We start from the raw sequence: 16,333 nt of genomic DNA on the forward strand, positions 1-16,333 counted from the left end.
AAAAGCCCTTGGGAAGAGAAAAATGTAATTGAGGAAGTGCAGGAGACCCATGAACGGGGGTAGGTATGGGGAGAATGACCCAGAAGAGGGCAAGATGGGAGTCCCAGGTTCAGAGACAGGTCAGGGGTCCCCTAGATACCCTGGGTGGTGGATGACAAAGGTGTGGGCACTTTTTTTGTTGTTTTTTTTTACCTTTACTGGAGTATAACTGCTTTACAGTGTTGTGTTAGTTTCTATTTGTTACTGTACAACAAGGTGAATCAGCCATATGTATACATGTATCCCCATAACCCCTCCCTCTTGGGTCTCCCTCCCTCCCTCCCTATCCCACCCCTCCAGGCGGTCACAAAGCGCTGAGCTGATCTCCCTGTGCTATGCAGCTGCTTCCCACTAGCTATCTGTTTTACATTTGGTAGTGTATATATGTCCGTGCCACTCTCTCACTTCATCCCAACTTCCCCTTCACCCCCTTGTGTCCCCGAGTCCATTCTCTACGTCTGTGTCTTTATTCCTGCCACTAGGTTCATCAGTACCGTTTTTTTAGATTCCAAAAATGTGCGTTAGGATACGTTATTTTTCTCTTTCTGACTTACTTCACTCTGTATGACAGACTCTAGGTCCATCCCCCTCACTACAAGTAACTCAATTTCGTTCCTTTTTATGGCTGAGTAATATTCCGTTGTATATATGTGCCACGCTTTCTTTATCCATTCATCTGTTGATGGGCATTTATGTTGTTTCCATGTCCTGGCTATTGTAAATAGTGCTGCAATGAACATTGTGGTACATGTATCGTTTTGAATTATGGTTTTCTCAGGGTATGTGGATAGGGGCACTTTTAACAGAGCATTTGGGTATATATTTGTATCTCTCTGGCTCCAGGCTGTATCTGATGTTGATAATCCAGGGGCTTGAACGGCAGTGAGAAAAATAATAATAATAATGGTAGCTGGTGATTACTGAGTACTGGTTACAGTGCTGAGTGCATTACATCACTGAATCCTCGTGGCAGCACTGTGACCAGGTACCACCATCACCCCCATTAAACAGCTAAATACTGAGGCACAAAGAAAGGAAGCAACGTGTCTAATGTCAGTGGTCACGAGGTGGGAGCTTGTACCTGAGCCCAGGAGCCCAGCCCATACAACCTCTAACCGCAATAGCCGTGCACATCTGCCAGTTTACCCGCTGAATTTCCCAGAGAAAATTAAAACATGATTTTCGGGCTTCCTTAGTGGCGCAGTGGTTGAGAGTCCGCCTGCCGACGCAGGGGACACGGGTTCGTGCCCCGGTCCGGGAAGATCCCACATGCCGCGGAGTGGCTGGACCCGTGAGCTATGGCCGCTGAGCCTGCGCGTCCGGAGCCTGTGCTCCGCAATGGGAGAGGCCGCAACAGTGAGAGGCCCGTGTACCGCAAACAAACAAAAAAAACAACATGATTTTCAACGACAAACCTGGCTGATATCTTCAAACCAACTGTTCAGGAGAGCCAGAGCCAACTCAAAGGCAAAGGAAGAATCAGACTGAAAAAAGGTAAAAATCTGGGCACGGAAGTGAAAGGTACTCGGAGCGGAATAAAACACCTGCAGCCCGAGTGCGGAGGGTGATGATCTACACCCAGAGACGCCACCGCCCTACGCCTCCAGCACCGGGAGCAGCGACCCCCTCTCGGCATCTGGAGCTTCCCGGAACTGCCAGCTCAACCTCTGATGCAGCAGGGCTCTCAGGATGGGGAGAGGAAGGCAGGGAGGAAGGCACTTAAAGCAGCAGCCCGGGGGTAGAATAGTCAGGGCCCATCGGAACAGGGGGGCTGGCTCCTCCCCTAGCTCCCAGCTCCACCCCCAACCAGACAGTGACAACACCATATATTCCACTGGTTCTAACTGAGCGTACGCTGTGAATTACATCACAGGGGAGACGGGCACCCAGACCCATTAGGGAATTAAAGTTTCTCTAAAATAAAAGGAACAGACTTCCCTGGTGGTGCAGTGGTTAAGAATCCGCCTGCCGATGCAGGGGACACGGGTTCGAGCCCTGGTCCAGGAAGATCCCACATGCCGCGGAGCAACTAAGTCCGTGCGCCACACTACTGAGCCTGCGCTCTAGACCCCGCGAGCCACAACTATTGACCCCACGTGCCACAACTACTGAAGCCCATGTGCCTACAGCCCGTGCTCCGCAACAAGAGAAGCCACGGCAATGAGAAGCCCGCACACGGCAACGAAGAGTAGCCCCCGCTCGCCGCAACTAGAGAAAGCCCGCGTGCAGCAACGAAGACCCAACACAGCCATAAATAAAAATAATTTTTTTAAAAAAATAATAAAATAAAAGGAATTGAGGGTACCCATGATGCTCCCAGCCCCTGCCAGGGTCTTCTACGTCTCCCCTAGGGCTGGCTTTCTTTACCTATTGCATTCTCTTCCACCGCAACGCAGAATCCCTTAATCCTTCTGCTTCCTCTTAGCTGCCAAAACAAACAAGTTGGCTGATGGCTTTAATTACTATTCATGTCTCCTCTCATTAAAATATGGATTCTCCCCTCACCACTCCCTGAATTGGTTCTGTGCAAGTTTAGCCTTAACCTAATCCACCGGAAGCAAGCACGTATTGTCACTTCTGCTCCTGGTCACTCTCTCTTGCGTAGCTGCGCCCAAAGTCCTGGCACTCTGTTCTCCGGCTTCTGGAAGCCTCTGTCTCCAGCCCCTGGTTTCTATCTTGGTCAGATCTTCAGTCCTCTTTGCCAAGCTCTGCTGCTCTTCAGGCCACTCCTAAGATGTCTCTGTGTTGGGAATCCAGCCCTGGTTATCTTCTCTCTTTGCTTTCTACTTCTCCCTAAGCAAGCCCTTCTATTCCCCATGGTTTCAATTCACGATGCCAAATCTATGCCTCGATAACCTGGGTAATTATTTCATACCTTCGAGAGGGAACTGCATGAGTGACCCACAGGCATCTCAAACTCAAGGGATTCTGCACAGTTAGTTGCTGCCAAAACCCCATCTTTTCCTCCACTTCCTTCCTTAATGGAGTGGCTGCCCTGCGTCAGCCTCAAGCTACGAGCTTCGGTTATCCACACTGGTCCGCCTCCCTGATCCTCAGCCATCGGGGTCACATTCTCCCCCAGAATGGGCTCAGCGGAGAATGCTCAGGCGTCTGACGGGGACCAGCCTTCCCCCCGAGACAGCCCTCAGCTCGCGATCAAGTATTATTCCAGCCCGTCAGCCACAGGGTTGTAGCATCTCTGGGTTTTTGGCACATGGCTGTTAATCGAGTCACGATGGAGATGTTTATCGTTTGGCCATCCTGAGGATCCTGCGTGTGTCTGGGTGCGGCTGGGAATTTACTGGTTGCTCTCCTCCTTACACACCTGGGGCAGAAAGGAGCTCCTGCCCCAAGTGGGGGCGTTCCTGCTGTTCAGAACCCCCCACCCCCACCCCGCACCTTCAACATCACAGGAAAAGTTCTCCTTCCTTCCCCGCCACATCTGAACAACAAAGGAGGACCTAACTGCTGAGCCAGAACGGCCTGATGTCAGTAAAAGGAGGGAAGACACAATGTAAACTTGATTTCCAGGTCTGTAGCTATCATCTTGGAACTTAAATCACTGACCCCAAAACTTCCAAACGGACGCGCCATTTGACAACACACATGAGAAAGGTCTTTAGTTAATCCACAGGACATAATTTAATTGTTTTAGCGAGAATGCCCTGGATCGCGGGTGGGAGCAAGGGGAGAAACAGGCGTCTCAGCTCCCATTAGCACTGAACAATCCTTTCCCTCTCACGGAGAGCACCCCGACCCAAGGGAAACGAAGAGCAGCAAAGCAGACTGGGAGGAGGGGCGGGGAGCGGTGATGGAGGCCGAACTTCATTGACTTCGCTTCCTTTCTTCTTCGCCAGCTATTTGTTAAAAGAAAACGTGCCGATGTTAAAACCCCAGACGCAAGGAGACCTTCCTTCCTGCATCGGCCGGTCAGCAGAACCTTATCTGCTGCTCTAAGTCTTCAGCGTCTTTACTTTCAGTTTAGAAATTTCTCCGGGATAGCATCACTGGTCCCCTGTGCGCAGGGAACACCCTTATGTCAATCCACCGAGGGGGGCAGCTCTAGGCCATGTGGTGACAACAGGCTGGGGCCCGGGAAGTTCATGCAACCAGCATAGGCAGCTCAGCCCCCTTCCTGTCCCCTCCCCATTGCAGCACACGGCAAGTACCAGCCCCGCTCGGTTCCAGAACGTGGAATCAGCCCACGGGAAAGGGGACGAGACCTGATGCTCTTGCTGCCCTGTACAGAATTACCGTCGTGTTTTACACTTCCTCTGCATGTTAATGCCAGCAAATCCACAAGTCCAAAGCACTGGCTTTACTGTAAAGAGCTAAAAGGTCACTTTAGGGACTCCCCGGCGGTCCAGTGGTTTAGGCCTCTGCACTTCCAAGGCAGGGGGCGCAGATTCGATCCCTGGTTGGGGAATTAAGACCCCACATGCCGTGCGGCGCATCCAAAAACACAAAAGGTCACTTTACTGTGGAGAACATGAAAAAGTAATTATATCTCTTCCGGAAAAGCCTCTGGATGTTAACCTCACAAGAAAAGAGCCCTTGTTTGGAAGATGGGGACACACACTTGTTGTCTGGGTAATTAACCACGCGGCAACGCAGCTGAAAATTCTTTTGACAATTTTGCTTTGGAAACCCATGTACCAAGAAGCCTTCCAGATGCTACATTCTGACCTGGGCACCACGATTAATGTGCTCCCGGAAGCAACGACACGTTATCTCAGCACAAGGCTGAACACACACACACACACCCTTACACGGAATCTGAGTCTTCCCAACCCTCCGTAAACATTTCATCGACCACTACGTGAGCCGGTCAGCAGCTCAGCAACAGGCAGACCGAAGTCTGGCCCTGCCCTCCCACCCAGAACAAAGAACCATCTCATCAGATTAAAACATGAAAGCAAACCACGCAGCCTGGAGTGGGAAGGCTGACTTTTCCAACCCGGCGCTGTGTCGGGGTGCTCGCGGACCCCAGGAAAACAGATTGAACTTTGTGACGTTTTAGGCCTCATTTGCAAAACACACATCATGCCCTGATTCTTCCTGTTCCTTGTGGCTCCTACGATTCTCAATGGGAAAAAAAAAAAAGGCTGTGATTGTGTGTGCTTGTGTATCTATGTAAATAAAAGAATAATATGTAAATAAGCAAATGAGTAAAGACAAATTTTCCATTAAAATGTAAGGTAGGGAGGGTGACTGGGTTCAAAAAGCCAACAAATTAGCCAAAGGAACAGATTTTGATATGTGTGTGTATCTATTTATATTAGCCGCATGTAATTAATAGTTGTGGATTTCAATATTCTTTGATGACTTTCAATATCCTTTGAAATCCCTGGAGAGGAAAATCCCATTAATGTGAACATTAATTCACATCCCCACTTGTGGGGAAGGCATTTGCGCGAGAGGTGTCCCCACTGGGCCCGGGTACACGGTTTCTCTCCAGCAGTGACAGGTAAGGGATCCATCCTGTCCTTCAGTGCAGGTGGGACACGGCAGCCTCATGCTCTCCGCCTTCAGTTACACTACTGGGTTGCTTAAAGCTATGGGGGGGCGGGGTTTCTTCTCCTGAGGTTTAACACCAGGTCCTGCTTAATAAGAGGCACAAGTTACAGCCCACTCATAGACAGGCCTGACAGCACCCAGATGAGACCCGGGTTCAGTACTGTTAACGGCCACGTATTAAAACGCAGCACAACAGAAAGGCCGTTTCAAACTCATAAGCACCTGGCGAGTGCTCTCAAGTGTTTCCCAGCAGAAACCCACCTGCGATTCAGGCAACTGGAAAAGTCATTTGTTTTTCTAAAAAAAGTAGCTTGCTCTTAAAGCCCAGTGGACTGATAACCGTCAGGAATACAGCAGATAATCCAAGAAAAATAACTCCTGCCTACGCCTGAGAACAGGCAATTTTACTCATGTGTTAAAAGGAAACAGTCACCAACCACTGCTGTCCCCGGAACCCTAGGCAGACAGTGGGAAGCTGAGTCAGGGCAGAATATAGTGGGAAGATCACAGTGTCTTTCTTGCCTTTGAAACAAAGATGAAATTTTAAATTTTAAATAAATTTATATAAAAAAAAGTGTACACACGTTCCCCCCCCCGCACGGTACACCCATGATCCGTATCTTGTTCTAACTTCCTTCCACTGTGTATTTCTTCCAAGCTGTTTTCCAGGTAGATCACGCTGCCTTGTCTCCAGTGAGTTTCACTGCTTATTTTGAGAGTAATGATTTTAAAGCCTTTTTGCACAGTCTTCTTTTTAAAACCAATGAAAATCTTCTTCAAACAAAAGCTTTTACACAAGAGAAGTAGCCCTGATCTGCCTGAAGCAGGGAGCGGAGGGGTCAGAGAACCGCCTTGGAGTCTTGCGTTTTAAATCAATGACTCTGATTTCTAAGAAAGTGGATGGTGGGGCATTCGGTCCTAATGCGAAAGGCAGACTGCGTCCACTGTCTGTCTTCCACTCAGAGTTCCTCCCCTTTACATCTCCAAAACTGTGCTGTCCAATACAGTATCCACATATGGTTATTTAAATTTTAACTTTACTTAAAATAAAATTTAAAAATTCAATTTCTCAGGCACACGAGCCCTATTTCAAGGGCTCAAGAGCCGCAGGTGGCTAATGGCTGTTGCATTGAACAAGGCGGACAGAGTATCTCCATCACCACAGTTCCACTGGAGAGCACTGCTCTAGACAGAACACCAGCGAATAAGCTAACAGCTACTGCTTCTGCCTCCTGGTTCACGGGCTCCAGGGAAAGTGAGAAGTGGGGTGTGGGGCTTCCCTGGTGGCGCAGTGGTTAAGAATCCGCCTGCCAATGCAGGGGACACGGGTTCGAGCCCTGGCCCGGGAAGATCCCACACGCCGCAGAGCAACTCAGCCTGTGCGCCACAACTGCTGAGCCTGCGCTCTAGAGCTCGTCAGCCACAACTACTGAAGCCCACGTGCCACAACTACTGAATCCGGCGTGCCTAGAGCCCATGCTCTGCAACAAGAGAAGCCACTGCAATGAGAAGCCCGTGCACCGCAACGAAGAGTAGCCCGCTGGGCTTCCCTGGTGGCGCAGTGGTTGAGAGTCCTCCTGCTGATGCAGGGGACGTGGGTTCGTGCCCCGGTCCGGGAAGATCCCATGTGCCACGGAGCGGCTGGGCCCATGAGCCATGGCCGCTGAACCTGCGCGTCCGGAGCCTGTGCTCCGCAACAGGAGAGACCACAACAGTAAGAGGCACGCGTACCGCAAAAAAAAAAAAAAAAAAAGAGTACCCCCGCTCGCCGCAACTAGAGAAAGCCTGCACGCAGCAATGAAGACCCAACGCAGTCAAAAAATAAAAACAAGTTATAAAGTAAATCTATATAAAAAAAAAAGAAGTGGGGTGTGGTCCTCCCTAACTTTACACTGAACAACTTCTGGCAAGGCACTTCCCTTTCAGAGCCTTATTTTCCATAGGCATAGAGATGGGGGTAGGCCCACCATCCTGTTTGGATTGTCAAAGGAGACAATTTAAGGGAAAATGCTTTGAAAGATACTGTAGACGTGCAAGGTGTTTTACTTTACATATCTATGGTCCTTTTTTTTTTTTTTTTAACACCTCTAGAATACTGACGGTTTCGGTTCTGGAAAAGGGTCAGATGCCCAATGGTCTCTTGGCATGAGTAGAAAACAGAACAGGAGCTCTGGAGCTCTGCCCGGGCTCTGCTTCCAGGTCTTTTCAGCTGCTGCTGGCTGCCTCCTCGGTGCAGGGCACAGGGAGAGATGTAACTGGAACACGAGCTCTCAAAGCACGGGAACTGTGGCCTGTTTGGTTCACTGAACGCTGAGAACGGTGCCTAATACACAGTAAGGGCACAGTAAATATTTGCTGAACAAACAAAAGTGACCATCTTGCCGTAAAAACTCTAGAATTAGAAAAAATTCAAATCCATCTTCTCAGACTCTAGACCCAAAGGCGATACTTCTGCAGACAAAGTCACCATAGGGCGAGCGTTGACCAGATGCCACGAGCTTCCTGCCACTTTCGAGAGGAGGACAAATACCACTGGAGAGTGCTCGGGGCAGAAGGGTCAGCGGTGCTGATCTCCCGGAGCCAGAGCGGGAAGGAAGGACACAATTCTGGAGACCAGGGTGCTGAATGGGGCTCTGCCGGCTTCTGCCATGTGGCCAAGGGTGGGCCGTGCTCTCAAGCTCTCCTCTGAAGAATGAGGAGTCATGGCAGACGCTGTCCCAGCCCCCTTCCAGGTGTTTAAAACCCTGTGCTTCGACAACACAGCTTCAAAGACGCCAACGACGGGTCAGCTCAGACCTAAGTCCACGTCATGCCTCTGTCACTTAAGAGCTGTGTGGCCATGAGCAAGGTGTCTGACCTCTCTGAGCCTCATTTTCCCAGTCATAAAATGGGAAAAACAACACCTACACCCGGGGAAATTCTTTTTCACCAAGAATCGGCAAGCTGCTTCTGTAAAGAGCCAGAGAGTAAGTACTGTAGGCTTTGCAGGCCATCCGAGCTCTGTCCCAACTACTCAACTCTGCTGATGGCGCACCAAAGCAGCCGCAGACGACAGGGAAAAGGACGGGCACAGCTGTGTTCTAAATAAAACTTTATTAACACACACAGGGGGCAGAGCAGATCTGGCCACAGGCTGTAGTTTGCCAACCCCTGATTCTGAAGATCAAGTGGGAAAAGCAGAGTGGTCATTCTAGTTTGACTCATAATGCCAACCTGGCAATGGTATAAGGTACCTGAAGAGTCTGCATGTAACAAGTGCTCACTAATGGAAGTTTATTATTAATATTATGCCACAAACACTGCACTGTGAATACTGGTTTTCTAAGTGTAAGAGCACTGCCCATCCTCATCCGTCAGGCCTCCTTCTGCTTCGGGTCTTTGAAACATAACAACAGACAAATTTAATAACCTACAAGATCTACCCCGGAGGAAACCAAGCCATTTTCAGGAATTTGATTTGTATTTTGAGCACCTACTGTGTGGTGGTCCTTGTGTTTGGTGTCATGAGTACTATTCATTCTTTTGTGTTTAAATACGACTTTTAAAGCTTACACTCCATTTACAGTTATTACAAAACATTTGGCTATATTCCCCGTGTTATACAATACATCCCTGTAGCCTATCTTACACCCCATAGTTTGTACCTCCCAATGCTGTGAAAAAGTACTTTCTGTGATGATGGAAATGTCTTTCATGTCTGCTGTCCAATACGTAGCCACCAGCCGCATGGGACTCATAGCCCTTGAGATGTGACTCGTGTTACCGAGAAACTGAATTTTTAATTTAAATTATTTTAAACAAACCGCTCCAAGTGGCTAGTGGCGACCGCACGGGACAGTGCAGCTTTAGATGTCCTCGTTTATCCTTGTCTTACATTGTTTTCCGTTTGTGAACTGTCTCAGAATCCGTGAGGAAGATGAGGCATAAAAGGATTTAAAATCACAACAAAAAATGAGTCTTAGCAAGAGCTGTGATGCAGTTTACCAACGAGAAGTCATACATGTGTTCAGACAGGCAAATACCACCCGAGTTCCACCCTAGTCTAAGGGACACAGGAATAGCTCCCCCGCCTCCCCCGAGGAGACGACCGTCTCGGCAGATGCTAAGACGTGCGCGTCAGCAGCTGAGCTTCCAGGTGAACCGTGAGGGGCGGGCGACCAGTAACTGTCTCGGGAAGTCAGAGGAGGAGAGCCGGAGGTTAGCGGGGAAGGAGGGAGGGAGGAACCACGGCGTCTGAACCGGGCTAAGTCAATTTTACAGGTGGAAAAATCAATGCAGTTAATCGACTTTGCTGGATTCAAGAGTGACTCAGGATTCCTGACATGAGGGGTCATCACCCTAACTTCCTGCTCATGACAAAAACTCACGACGGCTGGAACGCTGGGAGCACGTCAAGGCTGCGAGGCAGTGGGATTCCACATCAGACAAGAACGTTCCAAGAGACAAGGCACCGCAGCTGATTTTATTCTCAAAGAGTAAAGCTGTCATTGCCAGCACTAAGTGCACCATGGCGAAGACAGGAGCCCGCCGCCCGTAAGAATTATTCAGCCATGAAGAAAGCGTGTGGGGCGCGAATGATTACTCCGTGAGACAATTACAGGCGTTCTCCGCAGTCAACCTTTACAAATATTTTGATCTTGGGCAACAACAAAATATCATAGAAATCAGAGCCTTTCCTTATGTGGATGTGGGAAACGGTCCATCAACATCAACTTTGGGGGGAACCAAAGCGTTCATTTCACATAAACTACCTGCAGGGGCAAAGCCAGCCAGTGGTGCACGGTGTGGCAGGAACCAGCAGCCACTGGCGACCTCTCCAAAGCATGGTGGCCAGGGTCCGGTCCATCCTCGGTGATCCAGAGATGAAGCGTGGGGGGCAGACTCTCCGGGTTCAAGGGAGGGGAGGGGGAGGCATGTGCACGTGTGTTTCTCTGGGTTGAAAGCGGGGGGAGGCATGCGCACGTGTGTGGTACAGGCTCGTGCTCCTGCCTCAACCACAAGAGGATGCTACCCCTCTCGAGAGAGGATGCTGTGCGAAACTGCTCTGAGGGAAGGGCGAGCTAGCTGCCTTTGGGAGTGGTGGCCACTGCAGCCCCCAGGGGCTGGTAAGAAGAACAGGGTCTCTGCGCACCCTGCTTACAGGACCCTCAGGCGTACAGGCTCATGACAACAGGCTGTCCGGTCACAGGGCTCCTTTCTGCATTTCCCATGATGATCCCAAGTTCAAACACAGGTCAGAGAAGGCAGTGTGTTAATTAACATCAAAGGTCTCCACCTCAGAATCAAAGCACAGCACCTGACCAGCTGGGATGATCGCTCACCACACCCCTCACAGGGTCACTTAAGAAAGGTAAAAAAGCCCGTTTTTACTTCCCTACCTGTTTAAAATAAAGCCCATGGACCTCACAGAGCTGTGGGGCCACGAACGGAAACTATAATGGGAGATGAAAAGAGCCTCCAAGGATGAGGAAGATGCCGAGAAGCGAGACTTGGCACTGCGAGGTCCGCCTTCAGATGAAAGGCACCTGGACAGGTAAGCCCCACCCACCCTCAACAGCGTTCTGAATCAGTAAGATGACAAGAGCTGAGCTCTCAGCTTAGGTACCATTTTAGCTTTAAACGGAGGTCTTATGTTCAATTTAACCCATCCAGGCCTGGCTGCGAAGGCTGACTGGGTCAGAATGGAGGCAATTCAATCAGCAGACGCACCTGCCACCCTCCGTGAGGTTCCAGTAAGTTAATTCAGGGAAGCACTTGGCAGTGCCCGCAGAGAACCCACAGGCGTGGTGGCCCTCATGTGCAAGGCACTGTTTTGAAGGCTCTGGTCTTATCCTGCCCTGGATTCCCTGTGACTTTCCTTTTGCTATTTTGAAAAAGTTGTGGCTATATATATACAACCTAGCATTTCCCTTCAAAACTATTTTTTAGGTGTACAGTTCAGTGGCACCAAGTACAGTCACATTGCGGTGCAACCACCAGCACCAGGCTTCTCTAGAACTTTTTCATCTTTCCAAACTGAGGTTCCATATCCCCTGAACACTAACTCCCCATTTCCCTCTACCCAGCCCCTGGCAGCCACCATTCTCTTTTCCATCTCCATGAATTGACTACTCTAGGTGCTTCCCAGAATTGGAATCATGTAGTATTTGTCCTGGCTTTTACTTCACTTAGTATAATGCCTTTAAGGTTCATCCACGTCGTAGCAGGTGTCAGACTGTCCTTCCTTCTAAAGGCTGAATAATATTCCATCGCATAGATCGACCACATTGGGTTTATCCATTCACATGTCAATGGCCATCAGGTTGTTTCTACCTTTTGGCTATTGTGAATAATGCTATTACGAACACGGATGCATGAGTTATCTGTTTTGAGTTCTTTCTTTCAAATCTTTTGAGTAGATACCTAAGAGTGGAACTCCTGGATCACATGGTAATTCTGTACTGACTTTTTTGAGGAATCCCTACGTTTTTCTCTCAATGATACCCAGAGCTGGTAGGATGATAAGAAAAATATTCTATTCACTTTTGTTCTATGACGGTTCACTGGTGCTTCTTTATGTAAAGATGTTCCACTTTTGGGGGCGGATACAAACGATCTTCTCACCCATTCAGTCATCTCCACTCCACTTCAAGCTCGGCCACGGTGAGACAGAACCACTCCGCCAGGGAAGCTCATCGCAGCCTGCAAGACTGCCACAGCCCCGGAAGAGGAGCCTCCTTTCCGCTCTGCGTGCACACCCGATCCCTCGTGGACACCGTCCCATCTCTCCTCCCCACAGAAGCCCCCAGCATCCTGAGGCAGCACCTGCACCCTGGGGAGCCTCAAACCATCTCTGCCCCCTGGGCCTCACTCTCCAAACCACGCTCCCCTCTGGCACCCTCCACCCCCGCCCTCTCATTCTTTCTTCAAATCTCTGGTGGCTTCTCCAGCTTCCTTTGCTGGCTCTTGCTCTGCCATAAGCCATGATTATAGAAAGGTGCCCCCCAAAGTGTATTCAACAAGATTCTGTCCCTGGCTCTTTTTTTTTTTTTTTTTTTTTGCGGTATGCGGGCCCCTCACTGTTGTGGCCTCTCCCGTTGCGGAGCACAGGCTCCGGATGCGCAGGCTCAGCGGCCATGGCTCACGGGCCCAGCCGCTCCGCGGCATGTGGGATCTTCCCGGACCGGGGCACGAACCCATGTCCCCTGCATCGGCAGGCGGACTCTCAACCACTGCGCCACCAGGGAAGCCCTCCCTGGCTCTCTTTTGTCTCAACATTCTCTTCCTTAAAGATCTGATTCTTCTTGTGGATAATTTCCACATCTACACCACTGTGTCTGATTTCTTTCCCAAGTCGGAGACTGGCGTTTCCAACTGCCTGTACGGTTTCATTACTGACCCCTCGAAATTGATGTGCAAGCCCCTCTTCCCTCCACTTTACTTGCTTTTTCCCTTTTCTTCTTCCATGTTGCTCTTAATTTCACGACCATCCTCCCAGTCAGCCAGGCTCAAAGCTCCAGGGACTTCCCCTTAGCTTCCCCTTTGTCCCACGAGCCCTGAGACTTGGTGAATTTCCACATGGGGGTCTTTCCAGCCCTCTTGCCTGAACTTCTGCTCTCCTACCAAGCGACGACGCTACCTCAAGGTTCTTCTAAAAAAAGAAACCCAGCTGATCCTTCTTCGAAGCTGTGTGCCCACAGCCAACGCCGAGTGCCTCCTTGCATGCCCCTCCTTGGGTCCCAGCTCCCCGCCAGCTGTCAGCCGAGTTCCGTCCCCGGCAGAACCACCAAGACGCACTGTTCCAGGGCAGGTCTGCATCCATCTCTGGGGAACGACTTGGCCAGTTTGTCCTCAGCACCTGTCAGTCATTTCAGGGCTGGAATCTGGGGTTCCTGCCCAAAGACCAAAGACCTTTAGTGGCTTTCTCTGAATGCATTTGAACAACTGAGTAAAACGTCCTTGCTTTCAAAAGGAAAAGCGTTCTGCATGTTTTCAGAAGTCACCAAACCTGTTCTGTTTCCTTGTTTTTGAAGAAACAGGGCAACTTGGGCTTGGGCTAGAACGAAAGGGTCCAGCCTCTTCTCAGGTGTGTTGACTTAGGAGCACGCACCATTTGGACAGGGGCAGGTGTGTTTACTCAGCTGGGGTCCGGTCGAATCATTTGGGAAAACTTCCTGGTAATTTTTCTGCCCTATGATTTGCCACTGCTGATGGAAGTATATGACAACCTAACTTAGGCCTGCAAAGAAAGGCATGGTGGCTGTGATATTTAAGCCCCAAATCTGGGGGACCCTGAGGTGCGCTGTAAACTTTAGACTTCTATTAACAATAATTAAAAACATTATTACTGAATAAAGTCTGGAGTTTAGTGGATAATAATGTAGTGTTAAGAGAGAAAGGACAGGTCCAAAGTGGAGTTACTTGGGCTAAAACCAAGACCTAATACCTAACCTAACTGCAGTTACAACCTCCCCCAGGAATGTAATCCTCGCCAGTCAGTCAGGAATTTTCCGGTCAGCACCAATGAGGTCATCTGGCACGTGGGCCCTCTCAATTCCCAAACGAAGATGAGGTCACCTGCCACACAGACCCCTTCTGTCCCCCAGGTAGGTTACCTACGTCCGAAATAATGGTTTTTATTCCTTGTTTTGCCTTTCATGACCGTTCCCCTCCTGGAGCTCCTCGGAGCTCCTCTCTACTAGCTAGATGGAAGGCTGCCCGTTCATGAATCGTCTAAAAAAGCCAATCAGACCTTTAAAATTTACTCACTCAAATTTCGCTTTTTAATAGAACCAACACTGGTTCCTTAGTTTTGACGAACGTGCCCAGTGATGTAAGAAGTTGACGTCAGTAGGAGGGTAGGGGAGAGGAGTGTGCAGAAATTCTATCCTCATGGCAACTTTTCTCTAAATCTAAGATTTCGATTTATAGAAGTTTACATTAAAAAAGGGTCTGGGGACTTCCCTGGTGGTCCAGTGGGTAAGACTCCACGCTCCCAATGCAGGGGGCCTGGGTTCGATCCCTGGTCGGGGAACTAGATGCTGCATACCGCAACTAAGAGTCCGCACGCTGCAACTAAGATCTGGGGCAGCCAAAATGAATGAATGAGTGAATGGGTAAGTATTAAACAATTTTAAAAAATGGATAAAAAATATTAAAAACATAAAAAATGGTCCGTCTTCCCCACCTTTTTCTGTGTGGGACAGGACATCAAGCCCTTTACAGACACTGTCCCATTTAGTTGGTGTGATGGCCCTGTGAAGTGGAGACTGCACCCCACACCTTACAGGTGAGGAAACGAGGCCGTGCAAGGTCACAGACAGCTGGATGTGGCCCTCAGGTGGCGTGATGGAGGACGCAGGCACAGCCATCCCACGCCATGTGAGCCAGGCCACGTCTCCCATCGCAGAGTATCAATACACACACACACACACACACACACACGAGTCTGTCAGTCAGTAACCCGGAGCAAACTCCTTTCTTAATAAACTCCATGTGATCCATTCTTCTCATTGAACATATTTGCTCATGGCTTGCCTCTTCTGCGTGGGCATTAATGGCCCACGTGTCCTCCAAGACAGCACTGGCCAGTGACGCCCTCTGCCCACACTGGACATGGCCCACTCATCCACGAGAGGGCCTGGCCTTCCTTGCCCCACAAGCCTGCCTCCTCCTCTGAGACCGCGAGTCCCCAGCGGGCGAAGCCTGACACTCACCAGCTCACTCCCCCACCCACCTGGCTCACGCATGCCCTCATTCATTCACTCATTCAGTCACTGCTCATAGAAGAAACCAGAGTTATGTGCCAAATGCAAACCAAGGAATCAGAGAATCTCCAGTGTGTCACAGGCAGTCTACAACAGTTGTTTCAGAAAAGTCGTTCATCATGGTCATCTCAAGAAGCAATTTAAAATGCAAATTTCTGGGTCTGACCCCAACGTTCTAATTAAGGAGGGCCAGGTGGGGCCTGGCAGTCTGTATTTTTTCAAAACTTCCCTGGCCCATCAACCTCAGGTGACCCTGATGCCCTGCCAGCTTTGGGGTTTCGCCCAATAGATAAGTACCTTCTGGAAATGGGCAACCTCAGCTCAAGAAACCCCGAGGCAGAGGAGCTCATTACCTCATAGGGCAGCCTCTCATCACCAAGCCGCACTTACTGTGAGGAAACCCTTTTCTACACTCGGACACAAGGCGCCTCTTTGGAAAGTCACTCCTTTGTTTAAATGTTGTCCTCTGGTACAATGAAGAGGATGCCGATGCCCCTCTTTCATACAACCAGCCTGAGAAGGGCCATCCTAGTTTCCAGAATCTTCTCCCTTTTAGGCCAAATGCCCATACTTCCAACAATTTTTAAAAAATGGAATGCATTCTACTCTTATCCCATCTCAAACGTGAAACTCCGAATCGGGTACGGTATTCTGACGGGGCTCAGAGCCTTCAAGTTTCAAGGGGCAATCCTTTCCCATGCTCTGGTCTCCTTCTAATGAGGCAGAGTCTACGGAAGAGGTTCTTGACCTTGGCTGCACGTTGGAATAATCACCTGGGAAGCTTTAGGAACTACTGATGCTTAGGGCCCACCTCTCAAGAGATTCTGATACAACCGTCTGGAGCTCTGCCTGGTTATCAAGATTTTTTTTTTAAAGGTTCTAGGTGATCTTAATGAGCAGCCGATATCGAGAGCTACAGATCCGACAGACGCTGATCTCTCTCTGTTATTCTATTGGCTCACACTAAACTCATTCACACTCAACCTTTTGCCCCGAGTCCCTGCCGAGCCAGGTCTTCCTCATCATGCCCT

General features: G+C 49.7%; 1 protein-coding gene across 1 annotated transcript in view; it reads right to left on the minus strand.

Annotated features, from left to right (window-relative positions):
• FARP1 (FERM, ARH/RhoGEF and pleckstrin domain protein 1) overlaps positions 1-16,333 on the minus strand; it is a 290,345-nt gene that overhangs the window by 24,266 nt on the left and 249,746 nt on the right. The gene's annotated exons all lie outside the window — the stretch shown is intronic.

The sequence above is a fragment of the Grampus griseus genome (genome assembly GCF_964374135.1).
Source record: "Grampus griseus genome assembly, chromosome: 18".
NCBI classification, from domain to species: Eukaryota; Metazoa; Chordata; class Mammalia; order Artiodactyla; family Delphinidae; genus Grampus; species Grampus griseus.